At 33.9% G+C, this 17,761-nt stretch overlaps 1 pseudogene; it reads left to right on the forward strand.

Annotated features, from left to right (window-relative positions):
• The first annotated feature begins 3,119 nt into the window (after positions 1–3,119).
• Positions 3,120–17,761, forward strand: part of LOC101275129 (BRISC complex subunit Abraxas 2-like) — a 55,245-nt pseudogene continuing 40,603 nt past the window's right edge.

Genomic DNA, 17,761 nt, shown 5'->3' on the forward strand with positions numbered 1-17,761 from the left:
TAATGTTCACTCTTTCTGCTGTAAAGTTACAGTGGTTTTATCAAATGCAAAATGTCATGTATTCACCATTACACTATCATACTGAATACTCACTGCCTGAAAAAGTCCTGTGCTTCAACCATTCAACTCTTTCCAACCCCAAACTCCTAGGAACCACTTATCTTTTTCTTATCTTTGTTTGGGTGTTTTTTTCTTTACCAAGTGTCCTATAACTGGAATCATGTCGTATGTAAGTTTTTCAGACTATCTTCTTTCATTTAGCAATATGAATTTCAGATTCAGCCATGTCTACTTGTGGCTTGATAGCTCATTTCCTTTTATTACTGAATAATATTCCATCATATGGATTTACACAGGTTTTTTTACCCATTCACCTATTGAAAGACATTTGTTTGTTTTCAGCTTTTTCACAATTATGGGTAAAATTGCTGTAAACATCTGTGAACAGATTTTGTGTGCATATCATTTTTCAAATCAGTTGGATAAATATATAGCAGCATAATTGTTGGATTGTAGGCTAAGACAATGTTTAGCTTTATTAGCAGCTTCCAAATTGCCTTTCAATTTTGCGTTCTCACCAGCAATGAATGGGAGATTCAGTTGCTCCATATTTTTGCCAGCAATTGGTATTGTCAAATCTGTGAATTCTAGTCATTCTAATAGGTGTGTAATACTATTTTATTGTTGATTTAATTTGCACTTTCCTAATGGCAAATGATGTTGAAGATCTTTTCATATTCTTATTTGATATATATATATATATATATATATGTGTGTGTATATATATATATATATTCTTTGATGAGCTGTTTGTTGAGATCTTTTGCCCATTTTTTTCATTGAGTTTTTGGGTTTTGTTGTTAAATTTCAAATGACCTTTGTATATTTTGGATACAGTTCTTTACCAAACATATGATCTGCAAATATTTTCTCCATTTGTCTTTCACAGAGCAATTATTTTTGATAAAACCCAACTTCTCAGTTTTTTCTTTTATGGATCATGTTTTTAGTGTTGTATCTGAAACCTCAACACAAAACTCAAATTTTCTCTTATATTTTCTTCTAGAAGCTTTTTAGATCATTGATCCATTTTCAGTCATTTTTTTAATGTAAGTGGTGAGTTTGTGTCTAGGTTCTTTTTTCTTTATTTTGCATGTGGATATCCAATTGTTCCAGCGATGTTTGTTGAAAAGGTTCTATTTTCTTCACTGAATTACTATTGTACCTTTGTCAAAATCAGTTGATTATATTTGTGTGTCTATTTCTGGGCTCTCTATTCTGTTCCTTTATCTGTGGTGTCTTTGTTTTTGCCAATACCATGTTTTTTTGTGTTTTTTTTTGCGGTACGCGGGCCTCTCACTGTTGTGGCCTCTCCCATTGCGGAGCACAGCCTCCAGACGCGCAGGCTCAGCGGCCATGGCTCACGGGCCTAGCCACTCCGCGGCATGTGGGATCTTCCCGGACCGGGACACGAACCCGTGTCCCCTGCATCGGCAGGCTGACTCTCAACCACAGCGCCACCAGGGAAGCCCCTACCATGGTTTCTTGACTACTATGGCCTTATGTGAAATTTTAAAATTGACTCCTCCAATTCTGTCTTCTTTTTCAGTGTTGTCTGGGCTATTCTATGCCTTTTGCCTTTCCATATACACTTTAAAATCACTATAACCTTCCAATGAAATCTCACTCTTTCAGAAGACCTATATTTTGGCTGTGACTTTTATACATGTTACTTCTTCCATAGCTTCCTTCTCTCACTCCCCAACTCCAGTTGAGACAGGAATGCCAGACATGACTAGAGTAAGAGGAATGCCTTTTCCCCAGTGGTTCTGAGGCAAGGCTCTGGTAAGTTCTTTCCTCCTGGAAAGTTGGCTTTGTTAGAATACTCTTGGTATATTTCACAATAATTACTCCTATCCTCTTCCTGCTACAATTGGAGGGGATCTTTCTCAGATTTTCACTGGAGAATCTGGTGGGATTCCAGGCAGAAAGTCTCATGAAAGTATGAGGTCCTCTTAAGACCTTCTCACTCTCATGCTAGTTCAAATTCAGTCTCCAGCAATTTATCAAGATTGGCTCATGTTCTTACAATTTTATGGCCCCAGTGGCTTTTGCTCCAGGTAAGCAGATCTCAACTTTGACTCTCTGAATTCACTTTCCTTTCCAGATTTTATGGTGACTATTTGCCCCACAAAATATTTTTTGACGAATCCAAGAAAAGTCATTTATTTTTTATTGTGTCAAGGTTTTTCTTTTTCCTTTCAAGTTTTTTAGATGTTTGTGCTGAAACATGAAGTCTCTGATATGATTTTAACGAAGTTTAATTTTACAAAATTTCTCATTTTTCTTCTCAAGTTCCCATATATGTGGTAAAATCTATAGTCTGGTAAAGGCCTCCAGTTTCAAATTTGTGATAAATTCTCACCTTGGACTAAGTTTGGAAGAAATTGTTAACTCTTTCTGGATGAAGAGAGAAATTTCATACTCAGGAGTTGCCTTCAACAACTGAGATGTTCCCTTCAACAATTCTGAGTTCCAATTTTGAGTTCTGAGTTAGGTGTATATTAAATATATACTAAACAGATTTAAATTCACTTTAACTAATGCAATCCTTTTCCAGTAAGGTTAGATTCGTGGGATGCAATTAACCGTAGAAGTAGTATTTACAAAGAATTGATAATTGAAACAATACATAGGGATTTCTTTAAATTAGAAACATATTCAAAGAATGTAATTTTTACCTGAAATATAGCAGATATTTAATAGAGATATACTTTAAAAAATATATTCCAGTTTCCTAAATCCCTCGTTGCTGGAACTGGCTTATCTAAATTAGGAGCAAAACTAGTCTAGTCCATCTCTTTTGTTTCCTTTGACTTCCCTTCTAGGATTGGGTTAAAAAAGTTAGTAATGGGAATCCAAATGAAATAAAGGATGTGACTTAAGTAACCCAATATCCTAAAGAACACTCAGATTACGTTATGTTATTATGAAGAAAATTCTCAACCCTTTACCTACAAGAGGAGTAAATATCAAATTCTGCTGTATGGCATTCAAGGTATTCTATAATATGCTATCAACCTATTACTTCAGAAACATTTGCCTCTGCATTCCTCAAGATGAACATTATATGTTCAAATGACTTGAGTGAACAAGCCAACAACTCACTCTCATCTTGGAAAGCTCTCTATGGAACTGGTACTCATCCTTCAAGGTGAGGGATGTTTACATATTAACTCACCTAAAAGCTAGAAGATCATCTGTTAGCTCAGAGTTCTGTGACAGGCATAGGAAATACTGTGAGGTACACTTAATCCCACTTATAAATTCACACTTTAGTGGGAGAGGCAGAGAAGGAAACAGTTACAGTACTCTGAGATAAATATTTTATTAGAGGTTAATATAAAATCTTCCCTCATCTTTATAATTGAAATAATTTGAGCATTTCTCTTTGCTTATACTAACTTTATTTTTCTTATTTTATTTTGTATTATGATACATTATTTTCATAATCTCTTAGTTCAATGTTATAACATTTATGAAGACAGATAAAAGAGCTTATTTGTTGCTTTATTTCCATAGCATCTAGCATAATGCTTTGACCAGATAACACCTGTTCAAAAGTTTGAAGAATAAAACTTTAATATTTTACTAGTATATAAATGGTATTTCTTGTTAAAATAATCTTTCTATTACAAAGAATGTGAAAAGATTTTGGAAGCCTTTACATTTAGGACTACTTGATATAGCTTGTAGATAGGTATTTGACATTTTGAGTTGGATGGCTCCTTTTAATTAAAGATTACGATTTATTATGGCAGCAACTTTCTGTAAAGAAAAAATATGAAATTATATGGAATAATAGCTCAAATGTAAAATGCTTCTAAGGATAATTATAAAATCTAAATATACTTGGTGAACATTTATCATTCTTCAAAGTTTTAATATACCTGAAACCAGAGAAAATAGTGTAATCTGAAATGAATATAAAGAAAATTAAGAAAAAAATAGTCCTTTTGGTTAGAAGTGAGTAGATATTGTTAATATAAATTATGGTAATGGTTGAATATTTAAAGAGTTATTTCAAAGCACATTTAATTACTGAGGTTTTTAAATTTTTTATTGGAATATAGTTGATTTACAGTATTGTGTTAGTTTCAGGTGTAGAGCAAAGTGAATTAGTTACACATATACATTTATCCACTCATTTTTAGATTATTTTCCCACATATGGCATTACACAGTATTGAGTAGAGCTCCCTGTGCTATACAGTAGGTCCTTATTAGTTATCCATTTTATATATAGTAGTGTGTATATGTCAATCCCAATATTCCAATTTATCCCTCCCCCCACCCCTGGTAACAATGAGTTTGTTTTCTATATCTGTAACTCTATTTCCGTTTTCTAGGTAAGTTAAAGGACCATTAACATTACTGGGTACAGACCAATGAAGGCTACAAAATAATGAGTTTACTAAATATATTTCATTTGCTTCACTTTTCTTTTCAAAAAAATAAAGCCCAATTGTCTGCATTGTATTGGTTAAGGAGAGTAAATTTCCTGCCAAATGTTAAATATATCTACAAAAATTAACTCTTGCTATAAGATGATATTCAGAAAAGTTTACAAGGAAGCAATCAAAGCTTCAGTCTTCATGAATGATAATGAGTGAGGCAGGATTTCTTGAAAATGTTTGTAATATAAGCAATAAATGCATATGATATTTTTACAGAATGAAAAGAATAGCTTTGTTTTTCATTAATTTACTTACTCAGCATACATATTATGTGTAATGCATGATGTTTTGTGAGAATAGGTATTTAAAGATGTTACCTCATCCTCCTCTTTCTCTCTCTTCTTTGCTCTCTTCTCTTTCTTTGTTTAGAAAACATGCAATGCAATATTTATTCCAGAATTTTATCTGGATATTTTCATTATCTTTCCATTTAATTTTGATGGTTGAAAGAACCTGGTGTAACACATGCTAGTTTCACCTAGAATATTCCCTCCAAGGTGAAGGCACTTAAAGCTAGGGCCGCCAGGATGCTCACAGTTGCATTCCTTCAGTTGCCCCAGTTAAAGGTGTACCCCTTCCTCTGAAGCAGCCTGCATCCAATGTCTTGTTATGGGGAGAACAAGTCCTGGTCCCGGTCCCTCAATTTTGGAAAACTGAAGTGCCATCTCAGCTTGTGAGCTCTCTGTGGAATTGTCTGAGGGCCCAAGGTGAGTTTGGAACTGGACCACATCGTCTGTTCAGGCTACTTTCTCTAAAATGGAAGAGGTTGGGATCTGAATCATTTTCTTCTCAGATGGCTCTTCATGCCTTATGCTAATTTTCTTACATTATGCCCAGAAAATTAAATTCTGTATACAAAGAAATTTGGGGTTAATCAACCTCTGTTAAAAACAAAACCATAAACAAATAAAATCTGCAAAAGCTTTATCCAAAGCAATGAGCACTCACGGTCTTGTGTCTGTTATTTAAGAGGCCACATGAACTATTCTTCCCAAAGCAAAAATGATAATACTGAGGAGACTTCTGTCTCTGTGTTAGATCTAGAGGGTTTGATATCTTTAAATACCAGGCTTTTGCTAATAACACTAACAAACTGTTTAATGACCACCTTAGCAGACATTCTTTAACATATATATTAACTTTATCAGTGAGAAAGGAAAGACAAAATAGGTATGTGTTCAAAGGTAGATTAATCATTATTATGTTATGCTGTCAAATTAATCCATTCAAAGTAATAACCCAGACTAATAACTTGTTTCATTTATCTTTTTCATTATTTAATACATTTTCACTTTAATTTTCACCCAATGTTTGCTATAAACTTGATATATATCTTGATATATATATATATATAAATATATACACACACACACCCGTATATTTTTTTTCCTTAAGCAGAATATAGTAGAGACAAAGTAAATGGTGGTAAGTTTGCAGTAGAAATAAAATATTAGAGCGTTAGAAATTTGGCCTTAACGATGGATAGGAAGTGAAGTCAGAGTTTAAATATTTTCCCTTGAAATACACAGATTGGTTGTCTGCATTTGAGAAATATATTTTTATAATTTCTCAAATCATATTTCAAACTGCATCTACGAATGCATCCTCCCTGGAATATTTTAAATCTTTCAATGCATTTATTAGGTACATATATTATAAAGTGTATAATGATTATTTAATGAACTTTCTCTTCTGCTTTAGCTCCTACTATGACATGCCCACCCACAAAACTATATTGAAATGAGAGCAATGTGTCATAAATAGAACATTCCTAAAGACTATGATACAGTATAATTTAAAAACTTTAAATTGCTAGCAGGTGATGAATGAGGTTCTAGATCTAAAAAAAAAGATTTCAGCTGCTGTTTTGTTGGATGTCAGTGTGTAGACTGTCTGATAGGGAATGCACTGTTTCAGAAGTCCAGAGCTGCTGATGGGAAGTGTTAGGAGGCTCATGGCTTCAGCCTGGAGGGAGATAATATTTTGTTCATATACAAAATGGAAGTTCCTGGTAAAAGGACAGGAATTGTAAAATCTTCTAATCACTGCAACGAAATTCAGAAATTGCTGTTTGAGATATGTTGAAAACAAAGACCCACTGAGGAAAGGCAGAAAAGTAAACCACTGTGTGAAAAGAGAGAGAGGCCATTTACTAATAGTGACTAGTAGCTGGAGTTTTGCAAAATGTATTGGAAGAAGACAAATCTCCTCAATAATGCAGCCAAAGGTTGCCAATTACTGTCTTTACCTCTACCTTGTAATATTTTGCAGAAATGGGGATTTCAAGGAATAAAAAGAAATACACAGAGGTAACTGAAGGTAGACATTGGAGTGTACCTGAAGACTGCACTAAGGCATTTTAATGGCCTATAGGTAAGAAAAAGGAAGAGACTGGCAAGCAGAAACATCTCTGCAATGCTTTGAGAGGTATATTGTTAATAACAGGGCTGATCATTTGCTTTAAAGGCTCACTCTCTGCTTTTGTTGCTTTCATAGGAGGATTAATCATCACCATAGATTTAGGGGTGGGTTTGAGGGTGGAAAGTGCATTCAGAATTGCTAATCTACTTAATTCTGTTAAATCTCTGGTACTCTGTGTGTTTTTTCCCCAAGCAAAACAAACCCAAATTCTTCGTATTAAAAAAGATGTGGTATATATATATACAATGGAATACTACTCAGCCATAAAAAGAACAAAATTTTGCCATTTGCAGCAACATGGATGGTCTTGGAGGGCATTATTCTAAGTGAAATAAGTCAGAGAAAAAAAATACTGTATGATGTCACTTATATGTGGAGTCTAAAAAATACAACAAACTAGTGAATATAACAAAATGAAACAGACAGATATAGAGAACAAATTAGTGGTTACCAGTGGGGAGGGGAGAAGGGCAATACAGGGGTAGGAGAGTAAGAAGTACAAACTATTGGGTATAAGATAGGCTACAGGGATGTATTGTACAACATGGGGAATATGGCCAATATTTTGTAATAACTGTGAATGGAGTGTAAGCTTTAAAAATTGTATAAAAAATATATATGGAGGAAAAACAAATAAATAAAAATAAATTTTAAAAAATCCAAATACTTCAGATTTCCTTAATAGTGTCCAAAGCCAAACAATGAACAAGACCCATTTTGATTCAGAATAATTAATGATTTTTCACTATAACTACTTTTGGCTTCATCTTTAAAAAAAAACACAAAATTTTAAACATTAGGGTATAAAACTGAAAATATAAATTCAGACTGGAATGGTTCTCAGTAATAAAGAAACAAATTTCTGCAATTATCCTGCATCCTTGCTGACCTTCTTATCAGGCCTGCTGGAGAATTAGAAATAGGGTAGGAAGAGAATTGCTATTGAAACAAAACTGCAAATTTCTCTCTTATTACAATATGAAATATAAAGTTACTGTGGTCCAGAATTGTCTTTTAATTTCAACAAACAAATATTATACATATATTATCTGCCAAACTCTGTGATATTTGCTCAGGATTAAAATGTAAAAAGGACAATATTTCCTACCCTCAGCCTGCTTACAATACAGCTGTAAAGTCAAGCACCTGTACAACAGCTCAATAAACAAAGGTTAGTGTCCCTGTCACATTAGTAACATAGTGAATTAACCTGACTGCGAAGGTGAACCAAAGAAATCTATAATTTGTTTTCAAGCTATGGCTCTTGAAAATGATGAATATATAGTCTGCTTTAAGATCAGGCAGAAACAGACAATGAGAATAAGACTGGGACTTTCAACTTACCTGAGGTTTTCACAATGTGGTTTCATATTTGAATGGGAGTGAATTCCAAGATTGTTGGAAATACCTATATGGTAAATCTATACTATAACCCAGCAAAATCATAAACATTTTTTGAATTATCTGACACTTTGTGCTATTCATGCTTAAAGTTCCTCTCCATTAAAATAAAGACTATATGTTGAATGCTGGTGGACTTACTTTCCATTTCCCCCCGGAGGCCAGCTCAGTGTGATTAAAAGTCAGTGTGATTAAAAGGTGAACACATATTATTTAGCCCCAGGCAACATCCTGCACAAGATCTCTGGCATTCAGTAGGGAATTATTTTGCAGTTAATAAACTACTGAAAACATTTCTAGCCAAGCAAAATATTTTATCAAATTCATTTTCTTCTTTTAAAAGATACGCTCCTTACTTTTGGCACATGAGGGAAATGCCAATTTTTAAAAAGTCATTCAAAGTTAGAATTGGTTTCTAATCAAACACAGTTGGAGAGTGGAAGCAAGGTAAAGAGCAAAGCGTTAAAACAGCACTGTCCCAAACAGAATCATGAACACACACTCCCCACTGCTAAACCCTCTCATGAGAGCCTGAATAAGCAGATGGCTTTGAATTTTGCTTAGAAAGTATGAACATGTATTTTCAAGAAACGGAACACTGATCATATTCATTCGAGAGAGTAATCAGAAAGAGAGTAACTTGCTGTTTTCTTTTTCCAAATGTGAATATTTTTGCTGTTTTCCATTGTAAGAGTACTTCATGCTAATTACAAAAATCCAAACAAGTATGAAGAGAAAAATAGCTCCATGCGTTCCACTATGAACAGTTGGGTATGATTTATTCTACTATGGCCACCCTCACCTCCTGCTCTTCCCAGAACACTCCACAAACTCCCCACCTCAGGCTTTTGCATTTGCAGTTCCTTCCGTTTGGGATTCTGTTCCCTGGATATTTGGGGTGCTTGCCCTCTGCTCCCTCACTTCTTACAGTTTTCTTCTTCAGACCTTAGAAAGACCTCCCATAACCACTCTCACTCATACACCAGGTCCAACCCCATCACTCTATTCTCCTTACCACGCTGCACTTTTCTTCATAGCATCCTTTTCCACTGAGAGAGCATACATGAGTTGGCCAGATCCATGGCTAGTAAGCAGCAGACTTGGGATTCACTTAGGCTATCTGGCTGCAGGGTGGGTACTTGTAACCAGTGCTGCCCTTCTGTATTAGATGCTCAATAATATTTCTGGAGTGAATTTAATATATTTCCAGACACATTTCTATATACATGTAATTTCTTTCATTAATGGAAGCATATGAAATATCCTGTATTCTCACCTCTTAAAATACATAAAAAGTTAAGAAATTTCCATGCCTCTGTGGGATATCTCTCTGTATGTCTAATCTGTATCTATCCATACATTGTAATTATTTTAACCAGTCCATTATTGTTGGATACTTAAGTTGTCTTCACAGTTTCACAACTGTAGTCACTGATAAGACTGTTTTGAATACGTATCTGATTATTAGAGTAAATTTCTACATGTGAGATTGCTGAATTAAAGTATAGGCACATTTCAAAGGTATTTTAATCATTCACAGACTTCTGTCCAGAAATTCTGAACTGACTTAAACATCCACCAGTAGGGCATGAGGGGTCTTGTAATGTCCTGCCCCTTGACCCTGTGCTGCTCCTACAGCCAGCACTTAATAGTTACAAGTGGGCAGCAGGGTGGTCAGGCCCTGAGCCCTTCACTGATGCTGCCTGAAGAAAATTCCAGTCTTGTCATATCTTTGCTTTCTTAGCTAAATAATTTCGGACAAGCTGTTTAAACTCCCTTTCTTCTACTTTGTATTTTTAAATATTACTATTTTATATATATATATATATATATATATATACATATATATATATAACTAGTACTATATTATGCATGTTACATGATTTTTTCCCTTCAATTTTTTTTGTCTTTTATCTTAATTTATGGTATTTGTTTTCCCTACACTTTATTTTTTCTTTTTCTTTAGTGGGGGAGCTGTTTTTGTAGTTTTGTTTTAATTTTTCTATACTCGAATTTATAAATGTCATGATTTCTGCCTAAATATGAAAATTATAACTCATAAAGGTATAGGCTTTTTATTATTATATTTTCCCAGCATTTTTGGACTATTCTTATTCTTGGAAATCTAGCCTTTATTCATGAAAAATTCTAGTATAACTTTTTAAAAATTACTAGAGAACGGTTTGCTGTTTGTGAAAAAAATCAAAGATTAAACAAATGTAAAAAATAAAGAGCAGAAGTTCTCATCTCCCTTTATAGAGTCTAAGACTAATTGCTATTAACAATCTTTTGTGTATCCTCTGCACTTACCTGGACATGCAAATTCTATCCATTGTTCTGCAACTTGCTCCTCACTTAACAATTTATAGAATCCTTTCACATAGCACATTGAGATATCACTTTCTCTTTTAATTGCCTGTATAGACTTCCATAATATGAAAATATTAAAATGTATTTAATTATTCTTAGGTGAGAAGCCTCTAGGCTGACTCTAGTTTTTGCTACATGGTGCCACATTTTTTTACATACGTCCTTGCACATTTGTGCCAATATTTATGGAAGATAGCTACCAGAATAATCATCTGATCACTCAAAGGATATGCACATTTAACAGTTTTGTAAAATCTGTCAAATTGCCCCCTATTTACACTCCATCCATAGTTAAAAACAAGTTCATTTTTCACTCTTAAGCAAATGTTGGGTATTTCCAGTCTGATTCCCAATCTAACATAAGTAACTTACTTTTTTTTTACTGAATATGATTGGAATTTCTCTTTATACTTTGACATCCAAGATTACATGAAGGTCTGTCCTAGACATGTGTCTCCAAGGGAAATTTTTCTGTGTTAAGTATTTGATGTTTTCTCTTCTTCCATTATTTCTGTTCTTTATTTGTAGAATGCTTACACTGCTTGTGAAATTTCTAATGTACAGATAAAATAGAAATAGACCTTTCAGATCCACCCTCTATGTCTTTAAATTTTCTTTGTAGTTTATATTATTTTTTATTTTGTACTACACTGTGGAAAAAATAAGTATATCTTCTAGATTACTAATTCCATTTTAAGTATTATTTGTTCTTCAAGTCATTCTTTATGTAGAGATTTGAAATTATTTTAATGATCAGATTTTTAATTTCTGAGAACTAAAATCACATCTTTCCATGTATTAGTTACTGCTAGTTTTCTACCATTTCCTCCTTCTTTGCCAACAAAATATGGGATGGCAATATGCTCAGCTTAAAAAAATAATAAAGAAAAACGTTTATTTTCTAGTTTCCCCTGCAGCTATGTGGTGTTCTGGTAAATGTTTAACAACCAGGTCTCTGAAAGTACAAAAAGTACAAAGAGCTAGTTTTGTAGTTCTTGCTGATTCCTTGGTAAAATTATCCAAAGAACTCCCTTCTCTCTTTGGCCATAAAGTCTATTCTTGAGCTTTATCAAGAAACATGTTTTATGTTATTTCAAGAGTTAATTTCATATCATTTGCTGAGAACAAACATCACAGCCAAGCATATGGAAGACTGGGCTTGATTTGGATGAACAACCTGCTGCCTACTTCTTGGCTTACTCTCACTCCATCCTGTACTGATGGATCTAGACTTTGGGTCCAGGTTTTCTAGAGGCAATTTTATTTTATTCAGAAGTTATTATATTTGTCTAATGGGATTTCTTCCTCCCTCCCTCCCTCCCTCCTTCCCTGCCTCTTTTTTTCTTTCTTTTTCTTTCTTTCTTTCTTTCTTTCTTTCTTTCTTTCTTTCTTTCTTTCTTTCTTTCTTTCTTTCTTTCTTTCTTTCTTTCCTTTCTTTCTTCCCTTCTTTTCTCTAAGGTTTTGTTATTAATCCTGTGCAATCTCCTTTACATTTCACATTATTCCTCAGTGCTGCTCAGTAGATGGCCCCTTCATGATTCTCCACTGAAATTGTGGATTATTTTATGTTTATATTTCTTCTGTTATTAAAATAATCTTTGGGGAGAGAAGAGGAACATATTTGCTATATTGAACTGGAGTCAGGTGAATTTTACAGCCAGACAGTGACTTTTTAAAAATCCAGATGTTGAATGAAATCTCATGTATGTGGTTTACAAGGAAAAAGACATTAAGGTTATGCATTTACTGTGGAGGTACTACTTTGTAAGCTTCTTAGTACTTGTAAACGCTTAAGCTTATATAATTGGTGAACACTTTCCATGTCATTAAAATTTGAGAATACTCTGTATTTCATAATATTTTAAACTACTTGCCTATTTTGGAATTTTAGGCTGCTTATTTTTCTGTTGGTTATTGTTTTACCTTTTAAGCACTATTATAACAAACATCAATTTAATTAAATCTTTGTTTACATTTATGACTAACAGCTTAGTATAATTTTGTAGAAATGAAATCAGACCAAGAAATTCTATTTATCAAATAAATATTGCTTTAAATAATTAAATTAATTCGGTAGTGATATTTCAGATAGAGATTCTAAATGAAAAGACAATTGAGCTTAGGAGTTGAACAGATGTGGCATTAATTTCAACTCCACTGTTTACTAGCTTTATGAACTTGGGGATACCATCTAAACTCTGTGTATCTCGATTTCCATTTACGTGAAATGGAATTTGTAACGTCTTACTTGTGGGATTGTTGTTAAATGAAATGTTGTGTGCAAATCACTCTGTGCTTGGCAAATAGTGACTTATCATTCACACTCAGGTATACAAGTTGCACACTTCAGTTGTACAGTGCACACTTGTGTGGTCATATGTTTAAACTCTGGCCAAAAATAAATTCTTGCTCTTTTTATTGATACATTATCATTATAAATATCAAAGGTTTTTAATTACTTTTTTATTGGCGTCTGAACTAAAACATCTAGTCAATTACCTCATTCTTCTTCAGGCTATAGTTTTTTGGGTCTAATTTATAATTTGATTGAATTTTATCTTTAATTTTTCTAAGAGTAAGCTCTGCTTTATGGTAACTGACCTTATGCATATTTGCTCAGCATTTTTTAAATGGGGATTTTGTATCTTCAGAAAAATTTTTGTAATTGTTTTCCCCACCCATCCAGGCTTCTCCAAATTGTTTAAGAGGGTGGGATTAATTTAATAAATAATGATGAATTTTGTGGATGATTATGTGAAAAAAATTTCCTTTTTTTTTTTGGAAAAAGAAAGGTAACACTTGAGACCAACAAGAACATTTATACCAACAAGAATTCATATTATTACAGTTAGAGAGTAGAAAAAGTAAGGAGGCTATCACCTAGTTCTGAGGCAAATGTTGACTACCTACTATGTAGCAGGGTTTCTTCTAGGGGCTGGTAAACAAAATACATTTGGCCCCTAATCCTCTGGATCTTACATTCTAAGAAAAGGGATAACAAGAGTAACTGAAAAACTTTCCAGAAGCAAATGGCTCCATTTCTCATTGAAGCCATATATGAAAATTAAATTCTTCCACTCATCAATTAGAAAGCATTCAAATTAATGGCATATTTAAACACACTCACACAAAGGGAAACCTGATAGTAAATAGTTATTCTTGCCCATTATCTACATGTGAGAAATAAATTACAAGCTTCTCCTTCAACTTTATATGTATATTCCAGACTTTAAAGGAATAGGCTTGTAGGAACAGCACTGCCACTGTAATTGTTTTCCACTGAAGTCTTTAGCACTTCTCAATCTGCAAAATGACTGAACTAGAATTCTTACTTCTGAAGATTATCCACACCCCAGGGAAGAATCTGTTTTTTGGCAATGGGGCAGAATATTTGAAATGCTTTATAGTTATATATAAATAAAATTTATATTATATTATTATAACATATATATTAAGTATAACGAATATTATGTAATATATAAAAATAAATTTATATGTTTTCATGCTCTGTGTGCATGCTACATATTCCATTAAAATCTCTTTACCCATCTTACATTTTAGGTTTCAACTCCCTATTAACATTTTTGTTGTATCATTCAGATATTAAAGATTGAGCTCAGTGACAGAGAAAACATCTGCCAGATCATTTGATTCTGGTATGATCTTATCATAAAGGTGGACTGGAATATCCCTTGATTGAACATGATAGTCTTTGAGCACAGGCTAATATTGAATTGACCTTTCAAACAAATTAATTTCACTATTGGCACATATTGAACTTGCTGTAAGCTAAAGCCTTTCAGGGTTTCTTCACATGCATTGCTGTCAAATCAGGTCTCTGTAATGATCTGCCTGGCTTCTGTCCCCATCACATGTCAATCCTGAGGAATTGAGTGAGAACCAATAGTTAACTTTAAAAATTCTATATTTGGGGCTTGGCAGCTTAGCATTTGTTAACCCATGATTTTGTTGTTTTCTCAGAGGGATCAGTATTGACAGCTGGCATCATCTCTTGTCTCTCCAGGTCCTGAGACCTCTGTCTTCATTCCTTGTCTCAGGTCTTGCTCTTAAACCCCAATTTGTGCCTAATCAATAAAGTCTTATCTCTTCCCGTTCTCCCACTGCCTCCTCAGCTATCTGATCTTCTCTAGAGAGATGTCACTCTTGACATGTAAGCATACATCTTGGGCTCACGTTAACACATTCTGGTTTACTTTAGTCTCCTTACCTTAGTTGCCCTTAAGTATGCCCCTCACTTAGTCCTATTTCTAATCCTTCTATTTTTTTAAAAAAGGCAAGCTTACTGGGGTATAATTTGTGCAGTGGGCAGGCTGTAACATGGTCCCCAGTGATATAACCCTTGTTATTCATGTCTTTACATAATCTCCCCTCATGTGTAAGCTGGATGTGGCGACTTGTTTCTAATGTATAGAATAAGGCAAAAGTAATGGGATGTCACTTCCAAGGTTAGGTTGAAAAACACTGTGGCTTCTGTCTCAGGCTGACCTCTCCATCTCTTGTTTATTCATTTTATGGGAAGCAGGCTTTCATACTGTGAGCTACGCTATGGAGAAATCCACCTTATAAGAAAGTGAGGATGGCCCCTAGTCAATACACAATGAGGAACTGAGTACTGCCAACAGCCACCTGAATGGGCTTGGAAGTGGATCCTTCCTCCACTGAAACTTGAGATGACTGTACCAGCCCAGAACTTGAGGTGCAGCCTTGTGAGAGAGACTCTGAGCCAGAGGTACCTGAGCCTGCATTTCTGACCCACAGAAATTGTGAGATAATAAATGTTTATTGTTGTATGCCACTAAGTTTTGGGATACTTTGTTAGACAGCAATAGGTAACTAGTATAATTTTCACACAATATAATTCACCTTTTAAGGTATACAGTTCTTTGAGTTTTGGTAAATGCATACAGCTTTGTACCCATTACCACAACCAAAATATAGATCATTTCTATCAACCTCACCCCCAAAATTTCTCTCTTGATACTTTCTAAGCTTTCTCTACCTGCCCTCCCCTAGCCCCTTGAAAACACTGATCTATTTCCTGTCCCTCTGATTTTGTCTTTTCCAGAATGTCATAAATGGAATCATAGTATGTAGCCTTTTGCATCTGTTTTCTTCCACTTCATGTAATGTATTTGAGATTCATCCAAGTTGTTGAATGCAGCAGTAGTTAATTCTTTTTTATTGCTGGGCAGTATTCCATTCCATGTATTTACCACTGTTATTTATCTATTATCAGAGGATGAGCATTTGAGATATTTCCAGATTTGGGTGATTATAATAAAGCCACTATAAATGCTTGTAAACATTTTTTGTGGGTATATATCTTTCCATTTTTGGTTAAATACCAAAGGATGGGGTTTATATGATTTCATGGTAAGTTGTAGGTTTAACTGTATAAGAAACTACTAAACTGTTTTGAGAAGTGTCTGCATTTTACATTCCTAGCATTAATGTGGTGAGAGTTCCAGCTGCTTTGCAACCTCAGCAAGACTTAGTATTAGCAGATTTATTTTTTTGTTTTATCCATTTTAATATATGTGTAGTGGTATTTCACTGTGATTTTAATTTGCATTCTCTAATGACAGACGTGATATTGACATACTTTCATGGGCTTCTTTTTCATCCATACATCCTCTTTGGTGAAGTGTTTGTATGAATGTTTTGCCCAATTTTTATATGTTGAAGACAAGAGATCAAAGAAGAAATCCTTGACTTGTCCCTGGTCTTAGGGAGAAACGTTTTTTACTTTACTGGTAATTGTGGCATTAGCTGTAAGTTTCTTTTGTAGATGCTGTTAATCAGGTTAAGGAAATCCTCTTTAATTCTTAGATTGCTGAGATCTTTTCCATATCATTAATGAATGCTGAATTTCATTAAGTGCTTTTCTGCATCTACTAAAATGATCATATGATTTTTCTTCTTTAGTCTGTTAATATGGTGAATTAAATTGATTTTCACCTGTTGATCCAAACTTGCGTTCTTGGGATAAGCCCCACTTGATCATGGTGGATTTGATGAATTCAATTTGCCAATATTTTGGGGGTATTTTTGAATCTATGGTTATGAAGTATATTGATCTGTAGTTTCCTTTTCTTGTAATATCTTTGTCCAGTTTTCATATTACTATAAACTGATGAGTTGGAAACTCAAAAATGAGTTGGAAGTGTTCTTTCCTCCTCTATTTTCCAGAAGAGTTTGTGTAGAGTTTGTATTGTCCTTATGAGTGTGGATATTGTCAGAGATACATCAAAACTTGTTCTAATATTCTGCTTTCAGTCAAATGAGACTTTTAGAAGATTTTTGTTTCCACAAATACTCAACTTCTCCCTCTTTGCTCCTTTTCTAGTATAGTTTAAGAAAATGTATCTTCTCTCTAGCTTCTCTTTAAGGAATCACCGGTGTCCTATCCTAACAATCTTCCAACCACCAGGATTTATCCTTAGATTTGTGATACACACACACACACACACACACACACACACACACACAAACTTCTTGTTAAATATTGCCATTTCCCTTTCTATAAAATGTATTTACTTGAGGTATCTCCTTCTATTGACATGTTAGTTGTCAGCTCCATAGCAACAAACTACGTTATTATGTAAAAAACTTGTGCATACTTGTGTTAAAAAGTTAAGCCCCCCAATTTTTACTAACTCTTTGTGCAATGATATAAACACAGTTTAGGCCTTAGTTAGAGTTAATTTATTGATTCAGAATTGTGTACTTACTATGCACCAAGCATTGTGCTAGGTGATAAGGATAGGACAATAAAGACAGACATGTTTTCTGCTCTATGTAACTACAGGCAAGTGGGAAAAAGAACTAAGTTAAGTAATTCCAATTTTGCTTCAGAACATCTCTGAATTTTTTTTATCCTAAAAACGCTGGAAACATTCTTTATTCTGATTTTCTGTCTCATCACTTTTCTTCTTTAGTATTTAATTTACTTTCAGGTGAAAAAATGGATGATTTTCTTCCTTCCTTTCAAATTGCAATTAAATTTTTTGATTGGTCATTGACAATCTATCA

The sequence above is a fragment of the Orcinus orca genome, chromosome 1 (genome assembly GCF_937001465.1).
Source record: "Orcinus orca chromosome 1, mOrcOrc1.1, whole genome shotgun sequence".
Taxonomy (NCBI): Eukaryota; Metazoa; Chordata; class Mammalia; order Artiodactyla; family Delphinidae; genus Orcinus; species Orcinus orca.